The sequence below is a fragment of the Castor canadensis genome, chromosome 13, assembly GCF_047511655.1.
Source record: "Castor canadensis chromosome 13, mCasCan1.hap1v2, whole genome shotgun sequence".
Taxonomy (NCBI): domain Eukaryota; kingdom Metazoa; phylum Chordata; class Mammalia; order Rodentia; family Castoridae; genus Castor; species Castor canadensis.
The window spans coordinates 2886715-2905961 of NC_133398.1; the positions used below are offsets into that span (position 1 = coordinate 2886715).

The window sequence follows — 19247 nt, forward strand, 5'->3', positions numbered from 1 at the left end:
TGTGCCGTTATCCACCAGGTTCTGGGCTCAATAAATGACAGTCCTTGTGGAAGTCACCTTCCTGGGGTGGTGTTTCCAACCACAGAAAGATCCCTTCTTCCTTCACAGACAGAACATGGTCCTGGGATATCAAGCACGCTGACAAAGAAAGGAAAACAGGAAGGAACTTGAACCCTCATAGAGGGGCAGATAACTTACCAGGATCTGGCCTAAGAGGCTGTCACTGCCTTGGCAGGGCTTCCTGGACCAAGCAGCAATGAGACACAGTGCTCTCTAAAGACTTCCTCTAGCGAGGACCAGGCATGGTGGCTCATACCTATAATCCTAGATACTCAGGAGGTAGAGATCATGCAGTCCAGGCCAGCCCTATCTCAAAAATAACCAAAGCAAAAAAGCTGGCAGCATGACTCAGTGGCAGAGCACATGCCTAGCAAGCCCAAGGTCTGGAAAGAAAGGAAAAGGAAGGGGAAGGAGAAGGGGAGGGGTGGGGAGGGGAGAGGAAGGGAGAGGAGGAAACAGAAGAAGTTTCCTCCAGTGAGTCATAATCATAGTGAAGTTGAAGAGCCCTGGCCACCCAGGTGCATACAGGAGGGGACAGGACAGGACAATGTGGTACACACAAACACCATCATGAAATAGACGCACTATCTCTCCTTTTGTGGTTATCCCTGGTGTCCTTCCTGATCTGATACTCTGGCCAGACCCAGGCTAAGTTCTTCACCCATGATCTCATGATTCCTTCCAAGAAAACAATATGGCAGGCACTATCTCTCCAGGATTTGATGAATGCGGGCTCTGCAGGGTCAATAGCTGCCCAGGATCCCAGGTGGAGTCAAGATTTCAACACAAACCACCTGGATCCAGATGTGCTCTCTCCGGACCCCTCCCGTGGAAGAGAGGGCTCCATCCACAGCACCGACAAGTGGAGACCAGAGTGCTTCAGGGAGGACAGCAGTCTCAGATACCCCTTCTGGCTCTTCTAAGTGGTGTGTGTAACCATGTCGGATTTGACTTCAGAGTGCCCCCCATCACGGTTTGGATATGGTTTGAGTGTCACCCCCAAAGGTTTACACGTCAGGAGCTTGGTCCTCTGTGTGGTAGTGCTGGAATGTGAGACCTTGAAGAATTAGAGCCTGCTGGAAGGTTCTTAGGTCAGTTGGGGACGTACTCTTTGGAGATTTCGGGTATGGGACCACAGGCTTTCCGGTTTCTTGTTGGCAATGTGACCTCTTCCCCTCAACACACTCCAGCCATCACCACAAGGTCCTCACCAGAGCTGAGCCAATGCTAGCAACAGGATCTTGAATCTCCAGAACTGTGAGCTAAATGAACCTCTTTTCTTTATAAAGTTAACCTGTCTCATGTATTTTGTTATGCAGTAAACCTTCCTTATTTGTAGACTAATTACATGCCTGATCAAAAAAAATTTTAATCAAAAGGAATTTCAAAAACAAAGATTTTTAATTCCTGCATGTGCACCACACAGCTCAGCTGACACAGGGAAGCTCTCGGTCAGTCTGCATTTCTTCAGTGATGTTTAAATCGTGTCATCTGCTGAGTGTTTTCCTGCCCTTAACCTTTTACCTCCCAAAAAGCACGGTAAAAATTAATGTGCCTAATTTAAGTGACAAATGAAAATTCGAGATTTGATGAAAGGCGGCGTCCCTTTGGTGGAAATTGGGCAGCATATGGGAAAAACGAGTCCAGCACCCACAGCACAGCACTGAAGTCTGTGCATCCCAGGCATTCACTGCTTCTCCTCAACGGGGGTCTCCTCGGATCCACAGACCCACCGACGCCAGCCTAAGACGGACTAATACATCTCCCCAGAGTTTTCGTGCTAAAAGAGTGGTTCAGTCATTTGCAAGCTCCGTTGCCCTTCCCACACATGCCCTCCTCAGAGTACAAACGTGGCTCTGGGATCCCATCTAGGAAAACCCAGCATCCATAGTGAGGAACTGCGTTGAGTGTCTACCACGTGTGAGGCACTTCATATCACGGGTCTCCTTTAACAGTCACAACTGTGCGAGGAAGGTGAGGTTACCACCATTTTACAAGGAGGACCCGGGCCTCAGCAGGGACCTTCTCCTTGGGCAGTGGAGTTTGGATTTTGCCAGCTTCGAAGGCTGGGGTCTTCAACTCATATCATCTCTCAACACACATCATGGCATGTTCCTCTCTTAGCTTATTTCTTTTGGGGAAGGTCACCCAAAAAATCAGCCCATCATCCAGTGAGCAGCCCATGATCCAGTGTCCAGCCCAGGAAGCCAGCTTGTATAAGTCAGACCTCTGAGAAGTCAGGCCCCTGTCTCTTGGCAACAATACAGGAAGCAGAGCACAACCTTGCAACAACTGCCCCAAATGGCCTGGACTTGACCGGTCATTGATAGTCTTCCTAACATTTTGTGCTATTTCCAACTAAGGACAAACCAGAGAAAATTAAATACGTGTTCCCACCAACCACATAGGATTACCCACTTGTGGGCCACCACCAGCCTCCCCACAGCCTCCTCCAGGCAGAGAAAAGTCTCGCATGTCACCACTATCTTCCTACGCCTTCCCCTGCCTTGCAGCCTGCCAAGTGCAAGTGATGGTGTCGTAGTCAGCACTGCATAGACAGCCTTCTCTTGCTCTGGTTCTCTTGGTCTGGGTTTATTTTCATTACCAGAAGCTCCTTATGGGCTCAAGAGCCAATTAGCAACTTCCACCTTGGCCACAGGCAGGGGTGGGGTACAGATATTAATAACCCACCACCTGCTTAGAGCGCCTTGAATGCCACAGTTAGAAAGATGTCTCTGTCAAGTGTCTGCTTCTGCCTTCCTGATCTCTGTGTACAGGCAACAGTGGGGTAAGACAGGCTAGAGTACTCAGCCCCAGCATCTGGTCAAGAGGACCCCTTAGTGCGCAAGAGTTTCCCATGCCTCCCTCATCTCACACTAGAGTGAGAGAAAAGACATGGGAGTCCTGAGGTCATATATACATGTCCCCAGGTTTTGATCATCTAACCAGGAGACCAACATAACGTGGATAGGATCATGGCACAACCTTGGAGGAAGTGCTGGCAGGCTGGGATCCCCAGGACAGAGCTTGTGGGGGTGACCAAATGCCTGCCCAGCCCAGATCTGACTCCCTTCTATAGTGGAGTCACTGTGGGAAGCAACACCTACATTTTCCAGCCCCTCATAGTTACATGGAACCAAGGGACTAGTTCTCAGCCATGCAAGGTAAGAGGAAGTGTGCAAAGCACTTCTGGGTCAAGGTGCCTCTGTGAGGCATGAGGGTCCCCATGTGCTCTCTCTACAAAGGAGTCAAGGAAGCCCTGGAGGTGGAACCACCAGACAAGGGGAACTGAGCTCCAAGTGGTGGCTCTGGGGAGAACTGCCCAAACAGAAGCAGCTGCTTTGGGCTCTGCCCAGGCGGGGTTGGAGCTTCTAATGGGCTGGCCGCCATGTCTGTGAGGCAACCTTATAAGGTAGCCTAACCACCACTCACCACAGCCATATTCATGTATCTGAAGAAGGAATGAGGCACCCCAGCAAGAGCAGTCCTCCATCCTGCCTGACGAAAGGAGGTGAACCCCGAATGGGGAACTTCCTATTTGGGGTACGTGGGAAGATGGACACCCTTGCCCCTTCTTGGATGGCTTTTCTAGAGATCATTTGTCACTATGTATCAGAAGATAAGAGAAGGCATTTGACTGGACTTGGCAGTCCTCACAAGAGAAGCCAGACTTACAAACAGCAAGCCGTGTACCCAAGGTTGCTCAAAGCATCAAAGCGTCATCTGTATTAACAGAACAACGGGGTCACCTAAGGGCAGAGGATTGCCACATTCACAACAGGAGAGCCAGAGGGCCCTGGAAGGTGGTACACCAGTACCTGGAGGCCAAAATTCAGCTTGGTCCCTCATCCCTCCTCACAGAGGAAAGCGTCCACACAGGAAAAAGAGCCAGGAGGACCAGTGTGCCCACCTCTTGTCCACCTTCGGCTTCAGCCATCAGCTGAAGAATGTGCCAGCCAAGCAGGGGGCCGCTGACGCGGGCTCCAGCCCAGACTTGGAGGTGTTCTGCCCTCCAGTGACTCCTGGAATATGAACTCAGGGCCCTGACCAGCACGTTCAGGCACAGGCCCACAGATGGCGGGCCAGGCACTGAGAGGACATGAGTTCAACCTCTGGCTCTGTCTGTATGGAGTGGAGAAGGCCAAAGACCCAGCCTGGTCCTCCCCACGGCTCAGCGATGTGCACCCCAACCAGTTGGAAAGGGGACACTGGGGAAAGGGGGACACTGGGGTCTCCCCACCTTGAGAGCTAAAGTCCTCCCCTCGTCAAATGACCACTGAACCACAGTAGGTAGACACACGGAGAGCCGGAGCCCGTGCAGGGAAATCCGCCCATCTTCCTCCAGCTGTGTGTTTCTGCGGGGCTCTGCCTGGCGGTCACATTTGAGGCTGTATTCCTTTGCCTGTGAGCCCGGTACACGTCTGAATTGTCCAGTGAGCACACCTGCTCTCTTTAGAGAAAAACTTCTTACTGAGTTGGCAGCGAGGCCATCATCCAAGGAACCTTCTAGAAGGTGGCAGAGGCAAGCTGGCATGGGAATCACCAACCTGTTCCTGCTCCAGAAGGCAAGCCCTCCTAGGTAAGATGGGGTCACCACAGGGGTCTTCACGGGGTCCCCACCTCACTCAGGCTTGGCACCTCCCTCCATACCTGACGCCAGGCTGCCCGGGCACAAGGTTTCCATGAGCCCCTCTCCTGCCGCCCTGCCCTGGAGAAAGTACAGGAGTCCCAGGTCTGAAGGCCAGGCAGGGCATCTGGCACTGCATTTGCTGGCCGGGGACAGTTTCCCATGGTGAATAAGTCTCAGTCTCAGTCTTGGAGTGGCTGCAAAACATGGCACACCCTTGCCTCCCTGGCCGGCCAACACGGAGACGAAGCACAGCTCCCAGTGGTCCTGCCCAGCCCCAGGAATTCTATGACTTCATGGCCCATGGTTATTATCCCTGGATAAACCCTCCCCAGCCCACAGTGCCATGAACCAAAAAGTTACTTCCAGAACCAAGAAGGTCTGTGGAGACGGGATATCCACACGCACCATGCCAGCCGAGCATGGCACGGTGCTGAAATTGCCTGGCCTTACATGGAAAATCCACAGCTGAAGGCCTCCCCTGGGCATCTGGGATGCGTTAGGCCCTGGGCTCTGGGTCTGGGCAGAGTGTTACAAAGTCTTAGACCAGTGAAGTTATTCCTGGCGCGATGACATGTCTCCGGCTTTGCAAGGGCCTGGCCAGCCCTGTTGAGATCTCTATCGTTGGGAGACCAGACGCTCCTCGTACCAGGCCACGGCCGCACCCCTGGGCCGCACCCCTCAGCAGGGCAGAGGGGTGTGAGCGCCAAGTGCCCCAGACCTATAGCCGACCAGGCCTAGATTTAAATCAGCGCGCTCTTCTCCCTGCGAGGGCCGGTCTAGAAGAGGCGGCCTGGGTCACACCTTTCCCTTGGCACTTGCTGTCCCTGAATCCTGGAACGGATTCTCTGCTGGGCTTGCTCAAGGCAGAGACAAGCCAGCCTGAGACACAGAGGAGGGCAGAAGAGCCAGGAGGCCTGCCACCCCAAAAGCAGCCTAAGGACAGCGAGGGAGAGGAGTAAGTGTGGAGTGAACACCTGGCTCTCTGTCCTCTTGGGGGGGACACTGAAGAGTATTTGTCCTCGTTATCCTTTAGTCCCCAGTGACTGAGTCTGACTCTCCACAGGCAGCCTGCTTGATAGCATGCCTGTGGGGTCTCCCCATTCCTCTGTCAGAGCTTCCCATGTGACCCCCCAAACAATTAGCACACACTTGCATCCCCACTCACCTCGGGGTGGGTGGGGATGCACCAGCTAGGCTGCTGGTGCCCGTGCATCAGCTTTCTCCCATCCAGCCGAGAGAACCGGGCAAAACTGAGCACTTCCCAATCGAAGTGCTCTCCCTAGAAGACGGGGAGCCATTCTGAGCTCGGTCACACACAAGCAAGCACAGGCCAGATGTGATTCTCAGACTGCAGTTTGCCGTCCCCTTTTGTCCTATACGAACCCCGAATCTCAATGGCTTAAGAAGTAAAACTTACTTCGTGGACTTGGGGCTCGGAGCATGGGATCCCAGGGGGGTCTCAGAGGCTCTGCCATCTCTCATGGGGCTACCCGAGGTCACCCCGAGCATCAACGTCCAGCTGCCATGCAGTTGGAGATAGAGGCAGCAAGAGCGAGGATGTGTGTGCAGGTTTGAAGGCCCCGAGTGCCGCAGCGTGTGGGCTTCCGCCCTGGACCCACTGTGACCACAGGCTCCACTCAGCATAAGGGGTTTTGGAAAAGCTGTCACTGACCCAGCACTGGCTCCCCGTGGTGACTCAATGGGCAGCTAGCTATGCCCTCCATGGGGTAATGGTGACCCTAGTAAAGACATAGGTTGACGGGGACATCTCACCAGAGAAGAGCACCACCCTCAGTTTTCATCCCTTTTTTTCTATTAGTCCCCCAGAGGCAGGAACTTACTCAAATCAGGGCATGGGAAACAGGTGACTTCCTCGCAGATCACCTCACAGGGGACAGCTCCACTCAGAACCCCCAAACACTCCTTTGGGAACAGCATTTTCATCTGGACCCAAGCTGGGGCGTGTGCACGAGGGCCCCCAGTTACAGCCTGATGTATTGGGGACCGCCTCTCAGTTATAACGGAGTGAATTCACGTGCACAGTGAGTCAATTGTCAATCACCAAAAGCCTCTCCAAGAACCGCCCAAATCTCCTCCCCCAACTGGCTCACCCCGTGTGTGTATAAATTCCCATCCAAAGCAAGGGACCCATGCTCTTGAGCTGCAGTGCAGCACTCGATCAGAGTCTTGATCAGACTCGATCAGAGCCGCCCTCCCTTTCCTGGTGGAGCGTACTTTCCCGATTTCTCTCAGTGGAACTTTGCTGCCGCCTTGTCGTCTGTGTGTCTCCCCTCAGTTCTTTGTCAGGACACCAAGGACCTGAGGTCTTCTCAACCAGGCCTTCTGAGACCGCCTACCGGTAACACCCCCACCCAGTACGTTGATCCCTAAGAAGGCAGGACCCAGAGTGGGCGACCTTGAATGTCACGTGACTGGCGGCGTACTTTCTGCATCCTTCTGCTGTTTGGCTTTTTTTTTTTTTTTTTTTTGCACATTACATGTGACATTCACCTGTGTTTTTACGTGTCTAAAGATCATTCGTTGTCACTGTATGTTTTGTTGACATGGACACACCGTGAAGCCTTTGTCCCTTTCCAGTTGGGGTGCTAGGTCTGGGGTTCTAGGTTTGGGCTGTGTGAGCATTACTGTATGCACAAGATTGTATACAATCTTGGAGCATGAGTGGATTTCCCCAGGAGGAGGGCTTCCATGTCACAGGCCTCAGAGGGAATGCAAGGCCTGTGCTCCAAGGAGCTCAGTGTTGCACTGAAAGGATGTTATTTCATCTGAGCCCCTTCTGTCCAGCATAGTAGTGTACACCTGTAGTACCAGCACTCAGAAGACTGCGGCAGGAAGATCAAGAGTCGGAGGCCAGCCTGAGCTACGTAATGAGACTCTGTCTCAAAACAACAACAGAAATAATACACAAGCTTTTGTCATGATGGAGTGGTTTTAATGTGTCCCTTGTCACCTCAGGGATGGACGCTATGAGAGCAAGAGGCATTCAGCATGTTTGGGAGTACCTCATCCAGATGGCCAGCCCTGGGAGGAGGAGGAGCAGCCAGGGACAGAGACGGGGGAGATCTCCCAGGGCTCACGTGGAAAGAGTCCCGGAGGGCCGGGGGTGGATGGAAGCCATTACACCCCCAGCCCAGCAGGAGTGAGGAGAGTGTCAGGACCACGCCTGAGGGCTTGAGGTCACAGAACAGAGGCCTCCCGACAGGAGCTGGGACCCCACAGGCAGCCTTTGCAGGACTCAGTGGGCAGGGAGGCAGAATCAGTGCCATCTGCCTATCCCTGCCCATTGCTAAGGAATGCGGCCCCTGGAGGTCAGCTCCCCAGGCCAAGGGGCAGGGTGGGCGAGAGGAAGGTGAGGTCTGAGAGCCAAAAGGAGAGTGGCCAGGTCACCAGGCACGTGCCTCGCTATGGTGGACAGGGTTTAAGATACCGCACCTCCTGGAACGCACACTCCAGGGGGCCCATTTTCGTGACTCCTGCGTGATTGACCAATGACAAAAGGAGGGCATGTCCCTTCGCGATTACGAGACTGTGACATCCTTTGGGCTGAAGACTGTCCCCGGCTGGCTTCACTGAAGCAAGAATCCATGCTGGGAAAGCCCCAGCCAGCAGCCTGCAGGCGATGGAGTCTCTCACCCTACCCCACGAGGCACTGGGTTCTGTCAACAGCGTGACAGCTTGAGTGGATCCCTTCCCACCCACACCTACCAGGTGACCGCAGCTTCGGCTGACACCTGGCTGGCAGCCTTAGAGACTCTGAAGCTGGGGACGGACACTCCCGCGACAACCAGACTCCAGACGCTTTGAAACAGGGCTATCACAAACACAGGTCGTTTCCAGCAATGTTGGTGCCATTGCTCTGTACCACTCATCTGCAGCGTGGTGCCTGGAGGTGGAGGCTGTCACAGCGAATACAGGGTGAGCAGGCAAAATAAGAAATGCTTGGGACCAGAGGCTTTCAGATTTCAGAGCTGTTCAGACCTCGGAATAATTGTACAGACTTTACTGGCTAAGCTGAAAATCCAAACTCCAAACGACTCTGAAATCTGAAACATTTCAAGCATTGTATTGGAGCTGAAAAAGTTCCCAATTTTGAAGCACATCAGAAGTTGGGTTTCGGATGAGGGATGCTCAGCCTGGCCCTGCAAGTGTGGAGTGGCTTCAGAACTGGACTGGGGCCGAGACTGGGAGAATTCTGAGGATACAGATGGAAAATCCCCAGTTGCCATGAGCAGAACCGAACCTGTTGGTCCCCTGAGGGGTGAGTGAGAAGGAGCAAGGGGCATGTCACTGGTAACTAGAGGAAGGGGTCCTCATCGTAAGGACGGAAAGTCCAGCGAAAGGGCCGCCTTGGTTCTGCAGGAAGCCCAGCGCATAGAGGGCAAATTCTGCTCAGTCAACAAGGCTTCTGAGCAGAGCAGACAGGATGGTGTTGCTCCTCACTGCTTTTTGTAAAAAGAAAGAGGAACAAGCCAGGTGCCAGTGACTCATGCGTGTAATTCTAGCTACTTGGGAGACTGAGATGGGGAGGATCAAGGTTTGAGGCCAGCCTGAGTAAATTTGTGAGACCCCATCACAACCAATAGCTGGGTATGGTGGTATACACCTGTCACTTCCAGCTACACAAGAGGCTGAGATCGGGAGGAAAGTGGTTCCAGGCCGGCTGCGCCATCTCCATCTCAATAGAGAAAAGCTGGGTATGGTGGCTCACGGCTGTCGTCTCAGCTATGGTGGGAAGTGTAAAACAGGAGAATTGTGCTCCAGACTGGCCTGGGCAAAAAGCGAGACTCTACCTCCAAAATAACCAGAGCATAAAGGGCTGGAGGTATGACTCAAGCAGTAGAGCGCCTGCCTAGCAAACACAAAGTCCTGAGTTCAAACCCCAGTGCTGCCAAGAAAAATGCAAGAGGAAATAGACCACTTGAAGGCAGGATTGTTGAAGCAGAGGGAATCGGAACATGGTGATTTTGAAAACCCGCCTCTTGTCTCGACAGCTGACGCTGTGGAAACAGAAACGGCTCTCTCATGGTCTGGAATCAAAGTCCACAGGAAGCTGAGTGTGCAGCTGTGACTTGTGGCCAGGAGTCAGAAGTGACAGGTAAGACATGGAGTCCAGCAGAGGACCCAAAAGGAGAGGAAGGGTCTGCCTCAGAGCCTCACAGTCTTGGGAGCTTCGGGGCACCATCCATTGGTGCTGTTGTCACCTCAGCAGAGCCCAAGCCAGAGAAGAGCCCTTCTTGGGAAGATTCTCACACGCTGCTTTTCCAGTAGAGCCCAGGGGAAATTTATGGGTAGCAATTCAGTTTCTGAAGAAGTATTTCAGCAAAAACACAGCTGACTTGGGCTGAGAAGGACACAAAATAAAAACACTTAGATTCCCAAATTCTACCCGAGGGAACAGGCTGGCAAGCCACTCCATAGCAAAACCACTTTGATGAAAAAGGAAAGCTGACTTGGTGTACAGAAACTTGAACCCAGGGGTGAGGCCAGAGATGCAAAGTGTTCTCCTGTGACTTGCCAGCTGGCCGAGGGACCCCAGCTGCCCAGGTGGATCTCAGGATTGCTGTGGACCAGTGACTCCTTGGGCCTCCCATGTCCCCAGTCTCTGTGGCTGTCATCTGTGCCACTCCCATCACTGCATGCAGGGTGTGCAAAGGGAGGAGAACGTGCATCACTTGTCTCTTCAGATTAGGAAAACTGGCACCCAAAGCATGTCACCAATACCCAGGCCTGCTTTGGACGGTCAGTGTCTGGATCGTGAGCAGTTGAAATGAGACTTGGGGGGACCCTTGGGAAGGGATGGATGCGTTTTGCATGTAGGGGGCATAAGTCATGGAGTGCCAGACAGCCAACCCAACACGCATATTCTGTGATGGCCACCGTGATCCCTGCCTCCTGGAACTCATGCCTTCCCCTCGCATGTGACTCACTTCTAATCCCTACAATATGGCAAAAGAATGTCACCTTCAAGATTACGTAACTTTGTAATACCCATCTTGCTAGGAGGGCAAAGCCAGCCCCCTTTCCGGCTTTGAGGAAGGAAGCTGCCATGGTGGAGAGGCCCCTGTGATGGAGGGGGTGCAAGCACAGCTTCCCCAACAATCAGCCGGGAACCGAGGGCAGCCATCAGCCAACAGTTGACAAGAGACAAAGGCCTCTAGGTGACAGCCACCAAGGCCCAGTGCTCCTGGCTGCGCATGTGCTCAGAATCACCTCTTTCCCAGTGAAGCCCCGAGATGAGAAGCAGCCCCGGCCAACAGCCTGAGCACAGCCTGGCAAAGAACCCACTGGCCACACCCAGGCTCCTGCTCCCACCCCAGCAGGAACTGTACAGTAATCCGTGTGTGCTGTCCACTCACTGAGAGGCAGTCGCACGCTTACAGGTGGTGCACTGAAGCATTGCAAATGAAATCATTTCTAATCGTTTCTGCAACTTAAAGAATCTTGCTAAATAGTACAATACGCTTTTGGAATGCTAGAACCCCAAGAACCGTTGACAGCAGCGAGCAGCAGAGGCAGTAGTTACAGCTTACCCTGGAGCCCTCGAGCTGCAGGATCCTCCCGGGGCACAGGCGTGATGATGCCACCCTTCCTGCTTAGAGGCTCCGTTCATCCACAGGTTCTCACGCTCACCTCCGAGGGCAGCCGTCACAGGGTCATTGCAGATTTGCTCGGCCAAAGTCACCAGTCAAGCTGCTGGTGCTGCCTCTGGCTCTAACCGCAAATGTCAGACATGGAGTCGTCAGCTGCTCTGCCGAAACAAAGCACCGATGACTTCACCAACAGGCATGAGCACCTCACAGCCCTGGAGGCTGGATGTGAAAGACCAGGCTCTGGGTTCTGTGAGGACCCCTTCCTGCCTCAGAGACCCTTTTGCACTGAGTTCATAGGGCAAGGGGAACGAGACAGAGACACAGAGACGGAGAAATCTGGTCTCCCCTGGTCCTCGTTCCACCCTCGTGACCTCACTCAGTTACCCCATGACGACCCTCTCTTCAGATACAATCAGGCCGGGAGTTGGAGCTTCAATACATGAATTGGGGGGCACACAATTCAATCCACCCCCACAGCCACCTGCAAAGAACAACATGGATGCTTCTGCCTCGGCCATGGGCAAGGGCGTGGGCTCAGGTGGCCCTTTTACTATGGCAGGAGAGGTAAGATGCATCCCAGACACTAGCACACGTGCAAGAGTGACAGGCGTCTGGGGAAAAAGGGTTCCATGTGAAATAGGTTTGGGGTTGGAACTCAAACCTGTGGCTGCACAGCCACCAGCACAGCTGGCTGTGGACAGACAGGTGAGGACAGGGCCTCCAACCCAGAGGCCACGAGGCCACTTGGCTACCATCACCAGTCACACCATCCCTGAGCTGAATGAGAGCCAGGCCCACCTACCCGAGCCAACAGAGAAGCCCCCAGGACCCCCAGGTCAGCCCTACCCCATGACTTCTAAAGCTAGCTCCTACCTCATTCACATTTTTTGGTGGTGCGAGATTTGAGCTCAGGGCCTCACCCTTGCAAGGGAGGCCTCTGCCACTTGAGCACTTTTTTGCTTTTGTTATTTTTCAAGTTTGGTCTCAAGTTTTTGCCCGGGACCAACTGCAGACCACAGTCCTTCTATCTATGCCCCCCACATAGCTGGAATCACAGGCAAGCACCACCATGCCCCGCGTATTGATTGAGATGGGGGGGGGTCTCACTTTTTCCAGGGTTGGTCTTGAACCACAATCCTCCTCTGATCTCTGTCTTCTGCGTAGCTTGGATTGCAGGCGAGAGCCACCACCCCCAGCCTGCCTAATTCATTTTATTGCTGCTTTACAATGTGCCCGAGAGGTCACATCTCCTGCCAGCCCCTGAGCAAACTGAACAAGAAGCTTTTCCTGCCCTCGAGTGTCTGGAAGGGCACTGAGGTTGTCACTGCAGCCAGCTCCCTGCTCAGGCTTGTCACCAAGGCAGCCGGGCACAGGGCCAAAGCCTAGGGAACGACCTCAAACCTTATCCTCAGTCACCAGAGTCAGAAAGGACCCCTCACACAGAGGCCCTGCTTAGACCTGCCTGCATCTGGCCTTCCAAGCCTAAAGGAGCATCCAAGTACCCAAGTAGAGAAGGGGCAGAGGCCCCAAGTCTCTCCAAGAGAGGAGTCTATAGAAGCTTCATGAACCCTGCCCTGCTGGGCTCACACTCAGCCCTCATCTAAGATAATATGTCAGAGCCTGGCGCATAGTTGGCCCTCAAAATAGACACAACTTACCCCAGACATGGAGGCCCTGGCCATCAAAACAGGCACCACCCCCACACAGACAGGAAGACACAAGGAACAGGGATCCAGACATGGGCACATGGGTACAGGGCAGTGGCCATCCCACCCCCACAGTCGCCGCTGTCTCCTCCCTGTGAAGGCACAGGTTTACTCACCCACCTCCGTTTCAATATCTGTAAAATGGGAACAGAGCCCTCCTTCCAGACAGCTGGGTCCTGACAGCTCTGGGGGACCTGCTTGTGTCCCTCCGATTTCCCTGCAGGAGGGATCCACCACCCAGCTGGGGGGAGAGACGGCTCCCAGCCTCCAGCTGTCAGTTCCTTCCCACACACCCTGGGTGAGCACAGAGAGGAAGAACGCCCAGCCACTGTGGCAGATGCAGGACACTGACGGGGCGGGGGGGACCCCCATGTCCAGGGCACTTGCTTCCAGCTCCCAGCAGGGCTGGGCGAGACAGCCAATTTTCCTGCCTAGTCCTGCCTCCCTCTGGCTTAGTCAGTTCCTGATGCATAACAAGCTGCTCCAGCCTGGGTCCGTATATAAAGAACAGAAATTCACTCATTGTGATTCTAGAAACTGCAACTCCAATGTCAAGGTGTGACAGGTGTGGTGGTGGGTGAGGCCTACCCATTGATGGTGTCCTCTTGAAGTGGACCCTTGTGTCCTCACATGGCAGAAGAGCAGGAGAGGGAGCTTGCCTCTGAAACCTTGTCATGAGGTGAGGGAAGCCCTGGTACTTTTCCAGCAGCCAGAGACCTGCTGTCATCCACCGCACCTGCAGGGTCAGTCTCAACACGAGCTGAGTTTGAGTGGGGCCTCGCTCAGACACAGCATCTTCAAGTGGGATCCTTGGACTCATCTGGTTCCCAGAATACCAGCTAGGCACCTGCTTCCAGAGCATGGGAGACTTCGTCCTGACGGGTGAAGAGGGCAGGGCACAGTGGTGTTGGGGGTTGGGCGCTCAGGGCCTATCACTACTGCAGGTGTGGTGACACAACCCCGCAGAATCTGGCTGTCCCGGTGTTACCACTTTGGCCAGGGGGCCATCAGAAGACTAACTCTGGGAAAAAAAAAGGGGCCGAGAGGTAACTACACAGCACATGCGTGCTCCAGAGAAAAAGGAAGAACCTGAGGGCCGGGAACAGCAGCTGACACCCAGGTACAGACATCAGGGGCCTGTGGGGGACAGGCGAGGGGACACCCAGGACCAAGCCCAAGACTGCAGTCACAATGGATGGACCTCAGGGACAGTCCAGCGTCCAACCAGGTCAGGAAATCTGAGAACCAGTCACATAGGATGGAGGGTGAGCAAAGTCTCACTCCTGGTGCCCTCAGACTCTGGGAGCCTACAGGCATGATCACCCATCCCTGGGAGAACTGGACCAGACACTCCTGTCCCCTCAGAGCCTCTACTGAGTTACAGCACCTGCAGTGGCCTCCTAACAGCTGTGACTAGGGCTGAGTCACCTCACAGCTGGTGAGAAAAGAAGGACTGTACGCCAAAACCATGGAGGGACCCTAGGCAGTGTGGACCAGGGCAATGGGGGAGGGTTCGTGGATTAGAGCCCCAGGGTGCTGGGCCAGACCGCTCATAACACTGTACAGAGGCCGACGTGACTTGGGCACACTCTTCCAGGCCACAGGATTTGCACCTGACCAGGAAAACACAAGCCTTCAGCAGAACCAGCGAGGTGCCTGGCTCTGCCCAGGATATCTGCACTGGGAGTTGCATGGCTTTACAGAGACTGAGCACCTGACGAAGGGACCCCAGACCCCAAAGTCCACGGTCGGACACCCCCTGTCTGCTGCAATCCTTTGTGGGACTCAGTACTTCCCAGACCCCTCCAAGAGCAGAAGGACCGAGGAGATGGAAGGGAAGTCACAAGCCAGCTGCACGGGCAGGTGCTGGTTTTCAAGCCTCTGCAGTGCTGCAGAGAGCCCTCTTGCAGCCTGCTCCTGGGCTGGTGGGGGTCTACAGATCGGCTGATGGGGCTGGCCCCTCAGGCTCGGGTGCCATGTGGCTGGGCTCAGTTTTAGGAGCAGTTGAACGTGGACAGAAGATTCCCTCTGACCTCACGCAGGCGAAGTCTTTAGTGACATTGTAGAAAGCCCTCATCCACCCTGTACCCAGGCCCCTGGAGGCTCAGCAAATTCCACTGACCCTCCTACCCAAAGGACCGTTTCCACTTCCCTGGAAAGGAATCTCCCAGCTACTCTTGAAGCACTTCTTAATATATGTCGCCACCATTCTGAAGCCGAAATGCTGCTAATTTTGTCTGCCTGCTTTCTGTATTTCCTAAATAAATCTTTTCAAAGACCTAGAATTTTTTTTCCCATTCCTAAGTGAGCTCAAGAGCACATTTACAAGGGCGGAGTGAGTCAAACCATGCCAGAGGGTGGAGGGGAAGAGAGAGGCAGGGAGAGTATGAACGTGTGTTTGCTTCCAAGAGGAGGAAAGAGCTCACGACTCGAGCCTGATTTCATCAGCTGTGCCTGCCCCAGATTCCCGGCTCCAGGGCACCCCAGCTCTGTGCCAGGGGTGGGAACGTTGGCTTTTCAAGGTGCAGACCAGAGACAGCTGCCCAGCCCAGCCTCCACTCCCTGCCCCCCACCCCAGCTGAGTCAGCCTCGGTGGAGGCAACTGTGGCGTCCAGGCCACAGCTCAGCCCTGACGGCTGGTGGCCGGGCCGGTGAGCTCAGCTCGTCTCTAGTGACACCCAAGAAGCGGGCATGGGCGTCAGTGGAGTGTGGGGAGGTGGCCCTGTCCATCCTGTCCCCTTCCCTCTGGGGGCCCTACAAGTGCAGTCACAGTTCCTTTACCTGCAGACATGCTCTCTGCCTGAGGAGTGGGGCCGTGGGGGCTTCCCACCAGGCCCAGGCCAGCAGCCTAGACCTCCTAGATAGGCCCAGAGGCTCTGGGGGGGTGGGAAGTTACACATCTAACCAGTGCCAGGCATGATACAGTCTCTCATCTGCTCACTGTGCAGGCAGGGAAACTGAGGCACAGGGAGGAGAGTCATGTGTTTCAGACACCAAGGCCTGTGTGCTACCCACACCTCTGGTCTCAGGGCCTCATCGCTCATCATACAGGCCACAGGCAGGCCTGCAGAGGGGAAGCAACCAGTACACATGGCCCAGCCCACAGCTCGGGGTGCTCAGTGCTCTGTGCTGGAGGTGCTCCGGAGGCTCTAAGGGTTTCCAGGGAAATGTCAGAATTCCTTAGAATGCATGGGCTGGAAGGGGAGCTTTGCTGTGTGCACCCCCAGTCCCTGCTCACAACGAATTCCCCACACCCGCTCCGGCTTTGGGGCAAGCAGGGTGGGGTTTTACACTCGTGCAGGCTGGAGACACAAGGGCATAATGAAAACTCCTAGATCAGCCCCAGTCCCAGCCCCCACTGTGGTGGGATGTGTGGAGACCCTCTGCCCAGCAGCTCCAGCCAACATCAGCCTCTCTTCCAGCCAGCCTCCCTGGGAAGCCGCCCAGAAAGGGAGGAGTGAAAGTTTCATTTCCTGAACACGCTTGGAGGCAGCAAAAGCATGCTGGTCCTATCCACGTGGCACTTTCCAGACACCACCCCTCACTCCTAAGGGCCCGGGTCCTGTGCAAATGGGAGGCACCTCCTTCCTTTCCTGCCCTTCCTCGTTCCCTGGGGAACTTGCTCCTGGTGCCATTTTCCCATTCTCTGAGGAGGGGGTCAGGTCTCTTCCCCCATCAGATCACCCAGTATCCCTGGGCAGCCAAAATCTACACCTCCACATTGCCTTCCTCCATGTGCTCTGTGACTCTGGTCACCAGGGAGACAGCTGGGAAAACAGAATAGGGCTCTTGGGGTTGGGGGGGGAAGGGTAAGGGTGGGGTGCCATCCCAAGGGGCCATTAGAGAAATCCAGCCAGATGTGGCCCCAAGGGCAAGGACAAGTCTAGAGGGGCTCTCAGGAGGCCAGTGGAAGAGGATAGGAGAGACCAGACCAAAGCCTGCAGTGGGATGGGCTCCATCTCCATCCAGGACCCCAAGCCCTTGGGCCTCCTCCTGTCCTGCCCTGAGGCTCACGCACAGAGACACCTGGTGCCAGGGTGGAGAACAAAGGTACTGTGCCACTGACCATGTGGCCTTCAGCAAACACAGAGTGAGCACCAGCTGTGTGCCTTATTCTAGGGCTGGGGGACTCAGAGGCTCAGAGTCTCAGTGCACAGAGGCACCCACCTGCAGCCTTACCTGGGGAGGTTCCAGCAGGGCGAGGGGCAGAGGTCACCAGGTTCTTGAATAGTCTCTAGGTCAGACTGTGAGTGCCTTTGGCCTCTGAGTGCTGCTGTTAGGACCATGGAGGATACTCAGTGTCCGGGGTGAGATGCATTCTGGGAAGCCACCATGATGGAGCCCTCTCAGAGCCCACCATGCTCTGGAGTCTACAGATGGCTCCATGCAAGATGGGCAGCTAGGGCTGTTCCTGCAGGGAACTCTGTGGAAACAGAGTTCATGGAAGGACAGTGGAGTCCATTGGGTCAGCAGGGCTGGGCAGAGGTACTGGGTTTTACCCCCAGGACAGCAGGAAGACCCGGTGGCCTCACACGGGACCAACCATCTACAGAAAGGAGCAGGTCTTTCCTGGTTGCATGGCTGTCCTTCTTGCCTGCTCAGCTGTCACCCTGACTGCTTACTGGCTGTCCAAAATAAACACGAACTTTCTAACAGCCACATTGATGGAGCCCAGGCACCCTGCCCTCAGCCCAAAGTGAAGACAGTCACCACCAGGACCCACCAGTCACTCGGCTCCTGGGTGCTCCAAGTGAGAGCTTGGGTCAGCAACCACAGGCCGAGCCTCATGCCTCCGGGGCTGCCCCGCGCTCAGGATGAACCTCATCAAACTGCTGCTCCAAGACAGAGTCGGAGCACACAGAGCTCCTCCCAACAGCCAGCGTGGGTCCCCATCCCGTGGCCTCCCTGGACAGGATGGGCACGTGCAGCGGCCACTGTCAGTACAGGAGCAGGTGTGAGGAAAGCCTACAGATGGGAAAGGAGGATTAAGGGAGAAGGAAGCTGAGTGGCTGAGGCCATAGGACACTTTCCAGCCTGCCCAGCCTCCTGACTGCCCAGCCAGCCCTCTCACTCCTGCCTGTCCCGTGGCTTCTCTGGCCAGGACAGTGACGAGGGCAGCACAAGGCCAGTCCAGGTGACCACACCGTCCTCACTGGCAGCTCTAAGAATATGTGATTGTGCAGTCAGAGGCCTTGGAGACCCCAGAGCCCACAGGATTCCCAAGGGCAAAATCACTCAATCCCAGACCGAATTGGCATTGAATCAGACCTTCTGGTTGAGTAGGTTGAATTCCCAAGTGTCCACAAGCAAAGCATCCTTCTTGTGACCAGTGAGGTTGTAGGAAGTCCATTTGGCTGGGGAAACTCAGGGGACGTGGGGGAGCAGGCATTGGGGCCATGGCAGGAGCTTCTCCAGGGGCCGTGAACCCCCTCTGCCTGGGATGGATTTGCCCCTCCCCTCACCACCCTCTTGATAGGAGAATGAAGTTCAGAGTCTGTGCCCAAGTGTCCCCTTCTTGGGCCATTGAGATAGGACCCATCCTCTGGGGTCACACCGAGGAAGGCAGACGCCCACCTCCTCCCCAGCCAGAGGGAAAGGAACCAGGAGTGCTGCAAGACATTGAAACCCAGGGCCTGTGTGAACACAGTAGGCGTCAATTGAATCTGACACAATTGATTGAATCTGAGCCCTAGGGAGCACACCTATGGCTGTGACACTACTCACACCCTCAATGGGGGATGGCCACACCTTAGGTCACCCAACTGTTTACAGAGGAGTGGGCCAAGGCTCCCAGCTCTAAGTAGCTGGACCTCCACCTTCGAGCCCTCCAGGCATCTCCTCCACACCTGAGGTGCTCAGACTCATATTCTGCCCAGGGGATGCACCCTCTGAGGCTCATGTCCGCCTGGCTTATCTCCCAGGGACAGCGAGAGAGAAAGGGACCTGGAACACCACCAAGGTGGAGGTCAGGCACCAGCATAACCCTGGTGCTTGGTACCCAAACCCACACAGCATCTGAAGCGATGCACAGGGTGGCGGGGCTCGGAGCAGCCATAGAAATACTGAGGAGGCTGAAATCCCAGCCTGCGAACTGCCCCGTTCCACAGCGTCCACTCAGGAGGGCCCTGCTTACTTTAACACTCCCCGATTGCCTTCTTAAAATTCTTACTAATTTTTGTTTGGATGCAAGGACCTACATCTCCATTTTGTACTTGATTCCAAAATTCTGTAGTGGGTCCA

At 54.9% G+C, this 19247-nt stretch overlaps 1 long non-coding RNA gene across 2 annotated transcripts; it reads right to left on the reverse strand.

Annotated features, from left to right (window-relative positions):
- Positions 1-7631: 7631 nt before the first annotated feature.
- LOC141415607 (uncharacterized) lies at positions 7632-13473 on the reverse strand. 2 transcript variants are annotated; one of them, XR_012440608.1, is made up of 3 exons: positions 13128-13473; positions 11242-11459; positions 7632-10052 (listed from the first exon to the last, which is right to left on the reverse strand). It is a non-coding gene; the product is annotated as an uncharacterized lncRNA (long non-coding RNA). The 2 variants fall into 2 exon arrangements; XR_012440609.1 differs by having other exon boundaries at positions 11242-11454; positions 13128-13472.
- Positions 13474-19247: the final 5774 nt, after the last annotated feature.